The sequence below is a fragment of the Scomber japonicus genome, chromosome 1 (genome assembly GCF_027409825.1).
Source record: "Scomber japonicus isolate fScoJap1 chromosome 1, fScoJap1.pri, whole genome shotgun sequence".
NCBI classification, from domain to species: Eukaryota; Metazoa; Chordata; class Actinopteri; order Scombriformes; family Scombridae; genus Scomber; species Scomber japonicus.
Genome location: NC_070578.1, coordinates 39,688,161 through 39,693,363, shown reverse-complemented (window position 1 = coordinate 39,693,363; position 5,203 = coordinate 39,688,161). Strand labels below are relative to the sequence as shown.

At 45.7% G+C, this 5,203-nt stretch overlaps 1 pseudogene; it reads left to right on the top strand.

Annotated features, from left to right (window-relative positions):
- LOC128368739 (uncharacterized protein K02A2.6-like) lies at positions 1–3,525 on the top strand (annotated as a pseudogene).
- Positions 3,526–5,203: the final 1,678 nt, after the last annotated feature.

Here is a 5,203-nt window from a genome sequence, read left to right as displayed (position 1 = left end):
ATGCACGGTGATGCAGTGGATGCTGTGGTGCTGTTTGCTAGGCGGGAGGAGTGGAGCAGTGGACGTTGTAAGGCCAAGGACAAACTCCGTGAGTAACGCCGGAGGGAAGAAACGACGTTACCGGAGAAAGTTTTGAGGGGAAGAGAGACATTTAACCAGGAGCCTTAAAATGGCTGGAGTTATTGGCTCAATCGGTCCCTTTGATGAGAGCGCGGAGCAATGGAGCTCATACACGGAGCGCTTTGACTATTTCGTCGCGGCTAATGAAATAAAGGATGAAAAGTTAGTGCCCACTTTTCTAAGTGTGATGGGTCCCAAGACATTTAACCTACTACGTAATCTGCTACAGCCGACAAAGCCAGGCTCTAAAAGCTACCAAGAAATTGTGGACACGCTAACTTTTTTCACCCAAGCCTCTGGTGATTGCAGAAAGATTCAGGTTTCACAGACGTAACCAAGAAGAGGGTGAGTCTGTTACCATGTTTGTTGCAGCACTGCGCAAGTTAGCTGAACACTGTGAATTCAAGGATGCTTTAAATGACACTTTAAGAGACAGGCTTGTGTGTGGATTACGAAATGAAGCAGCGCAGAAGAAATTGCTCACAGAAAGCGACTTGACTCTTGAAAAAGCAATTAATATTAGTGTAACGATGGAGATGGCTTCTAAAGAAGCTCACCAGCTGCATGCTACAGGCAGAGTGCATAAACTCAACAGTGATAAAATGAATGGACAAGGGCCATGTTTCCGGTGTGGCAAGTTGGGACACCTTGCTAATGACTGTTGGTGTAAAGAGATGAACTGTAATAACTGCGGGAAAAAAGGCCACGTGGAGCGGGCATGCAGAAACAAAAAGAGCAAAGACAAAGACTCAAGGACCAGCCATAAAAGTGACAATGCAAAATACAAAAAGAAGAGAAGTGTTCACACAGTCAAGCATGCTGTGGACAGACAGTGTGATTCTTCGGAGGAGGAAGTTTCAACTGCAATAAATGTTGTCCAGACAATGAATGTGAGTGAAGGCTCAGAAGGCTTTTGGGCCAAACCCAAGGTGGAAGGACATTTTGTTAAAATGCAGTAGACACAGGATCAAGAGCATCGCTGGTGTCATACGACGTTTACAAAAAGGTAATGAAACACCTTCCACTCCGGCCCTCAGATACTGTCTTTACAGCGTACACTGGACACCGGGTGCCCATGAAAGGGATGACAGATGTGACTGTGCAGTACAATGGCCAGACTGCCAAGCTACCAGTTTATGTCACCAAGAGAAACTATCCAGCTATAATGGGGCGTGTGTGGCTAAAGAAAATCCAACTTGACTGGCAAGAAGTAAGGAAGCTGTCACATGGTTCAACTCAGCTGCAGGCCATACTGGAAAAACACAAAGAGGTTTTTCGTGATGAGTTAGGCAGCATGAAAGAAATTACGGTGAAGCTACACCTCAAACCTGATAGTAAACCAGTGTTCATGAAGGCCAGGCCAGTACCATATGCCATCCGGCCTAAAGTGGAGGCTGACTTGGATGCGCTGGTCAGAAATGGAGTCTTGGAGCCTGTGACAACCAGTGAATGGGCCACACCCATAGTTCCTGTACCGAAAAAGGATGGAGGGATTCGAACTTGTGGAGACTTTAAGGTAACGCTAAATCCTGTTCTACGAGCTGAGCAGTATCCCCTCCCTCTGATTGATGACTTATTTGCTGGGCTGAGTGGGGGCCATAAGTTCAGCAAGATAGATCTCAGCCAGGCTTACCTACAAATGCATGTAGACAGTCACGTGACATGCTGACGATCAACACACATAAAGGACTTTTCAGATACTGCAGACTGCCTTTTGGCATCACATCAGCTCCAGCACTATTTCAGCGAGCTATGGATCAAATCCTGAGTGGCTTACCAGGAGTGCAATGCTACCTGGACGATATCCTGTGTACAGGAGCAGATGATGACAAGCATCTGCGCAACTTGGATGCAACTCTTCAGAGACTGAAAGAGTATGGACTGAGAATCCGAAAGGATAAATGTGAGTTTTTCCAGTCATCTGTGGAATATTTGGGTCATGTGATCGATGCAAAGGGACTGCACACTGCACCATCGAAAATCACAGCCATTGTGGATGCACCTCCACCCCAAAATGTCAGCCAGCTGAAGTCTTTCTTAGGACTATTGAACTATTATGGACGTTTCATACCAAATTTGGCATCACTACTGAAACCGCTGCATATCCTGCTGCGCAAAGAGGAAGCATGGAAGTGGACGGCGGCCTGTCAGGAGGCTTTTCAGAAGGCGAAGGATGCGCTAACAGCATCAGAGGTTCTGACTCATTTTAATCCGTCACTTCCGATTCAGCTTGCCTGTGACGCCTCTCCTTACGGAGTGGGGGCGGTGATATCGCACGTAATGCCAGACGGTGAGGAAAAACCGATTGCTTTTGCGTCGAGGACGCTGAACAAGGCAGAGGCTAACTATGCTCAACTGGAACGAGAAGCTCTGAGCATTGTGTTCGGTGTCAGAAAATTCCACCAGTACTTGTACGGACGGAAGTTTACACTTTTCACTGACCACCGACCTCTCACGACCATCCTTGGACCATACACCGGGATACCATCTCTCGCTGCATCTCGATTGCAGAGGTGGGCGTTGCTGTTGTCGGGACATTCATATGACATCAGGTATCGTAAGTCAGACTCTCATTGCAATGCAGATGGTTTGTCTAGATTGCTGCTTCCTGTCATGAAGCCGGAGTCGAGCACTGTGGACATTTTCTACTTCACTGAGGTGGAAAAAGCACCTGTTTCAGCTGCACAAGTGAAGAAGGGAACGAGAAATGACCCTGTGTTGTCTGCAGTCATGGACTTGATCGTTAAGGGCCACCCTGCAGGTGATGATGCAACCCTGAAGCCCTTCCTTAGGAGGTGGGAGGAGCTATCAGTTCAGGCTGGTTGTTTGCTGTGGGGGAGGAGAGTAATTATTCCCCTGTCACTACGAACAAAAGTGTTACAGCAACTTCATGCAGGACACAGTGGAATAGTGAGAATGAAGGAAATAGCGAGAAGCTACATTTGGTGGCCAAACATGGACAAACAGATTGAGGAAATAGCTAAAAGCTGTTCATCGTGTCACAAGGTACGAAACAACCCGCCACTTGCTCCTCTCCACCCCTGGGAGTTCCCACAGGAGCCATGGCAACGTGTGCACATTGACTTTGCAGGTCCGTTGGAGGACAGAATGTTTCTTATTGCTGTTGATGCACACAAGTGGCCTGAAGTGGCTATCATGAGGTCAACCGCCACAGAGAAGACCCTAGAGGCACTAGGAGAAATGTTTAGTCGTTTTGGATCTCCTACACAGCTAGTCTCTGACAATGGACCTCAGTTGGTTTCACAGGAAATGGATGCTTTCCTACAAGAAAATGGAGTGCCTTGCAGAAAGGTTCGTACAGACAATGAAACAAGCATTAAAGGCATCACAAGGTCAAGGGACATTGCATCAGAGACTGCACAAATTTCTGTTAAACTACCGTAACACTCCACATGCAACCACAAAGACATCTCCTGCTAGTCTGATGTTCAAGAGAGATCTGCGCACCACCTTTTGATCTTCTGAAACCCTCACCAGTAAGAGACACTGTGCAAAAACAACAAGAGAAACAAATAATGTACAGAGAACAAAAGGCAAAGGACAGAGTTTTCACTCCAGGAGATTCTGTGCTGGCCAGGAACTACAGAGGTGAACCTAAGTGGGTTCCTGCAACTGTGATTTCACAAACTGGACCAGTCTCCTACACAGTTCAAACCACTGATAACATCTGGAGAAGACACGTGGATCAACTCCTACGTACATCATCAGCACCTACAGAACTGTCTCTTGGATATCCTAAGGATACACTTGTCAACTCATCAGATCCACCAACACAAGTGCAGGACTCAACCACTTCAGAGACAAAAGTTCCAGCAGTGGATGTGTCTGAAAAAGAGACTGATACATCTTCTTTTGCATTGGCACCAGAAGTAAACTCTCCAGTAGAGAGCACAGAGACTGATGTTCCTGCAGATCGCCGATACCCTGCCAGAGAACGGCACCCTCCTGTTCGTCTGAGGGGTCGGCAACCTTGTGGTGGCTCTTTGGCCTTGACAAAAAAAAAAATTGAAAATTAAAATTTTTTATTTCTTAATTTAAATTTTTATTATATATTGGTGACAGATAGTTGCTGTACAGACGTGACTTTTATTTCTTCTTACAAATGAATGAATGCGCTCGCAACTCTCACCGGAACCGGCTTCATAACATCCCGTCTTTATTGACGTCCGACATGAAACTGAAGGCGGAAACTTAGTTCCGGCCCGTTGACTGTCAACATGACACAGCATTTATGGTGCGCGAGAGCTGTTCAACAGCGCCACACACAGACTGAACAGCGCCACACACAGACTACTAGCCCCCTACTTTGCCTACAGACAGCTTATTGAGTGTGCGACCCTTGTGGGTGAGTTAACCATGAGTATATCTAAAAAAAGAAAAATTTCAGAAGAAAATAGAGAATTTAATCCTGCTTGGACAGATTAATTTGCCTTCACTGCCAACAACGCTGGCTTACCTGTGTGCTTGATATGTGGTGAGAATTTATCAAACAACAAAAAAAGTAACATTGAAAGACATTTTCAAAGCAAGCACTCAGCATTTGGACAAAAATATTGTGAGGGAGATGCAGGTTCCTTGCTTAACTATAGGCTGGATGGATATTGTTGAAGAACCCGCTGCAGGTGATCGATAAGAATCACAACGATGTCTTGTTTCAGAGGTTTATTTGCACACATCCACAATCCTCCACAGTCTGATGGTTAAGTGGTTCTGCATAATGAACATAAGAATATTGAGAATTAATAGGTATGCATTTACCCCCTTCTCTAGTAATATAATATAATCACAATGCAGTAAAGACTTATATGGAGGCAGTATAGCAACAGTGATTAATATATAACAATCCAAACCGTCATGTCTGCTGCTACAACAGTACATGAAAGGGAAATGTGATCAAACAGTGCCATCTATAGGTGGCAGACACGCATGTCATGCTAAGAGTCACATGGCTAAGTTAGCCCTTAGCTCCGTGCCTTAACGGGAGCTACTACTTAACGAGCGCGTCAACGAGCGCTTTAACAAGCGGGTTAACACACCGCGGATACATTACTACACATTATCA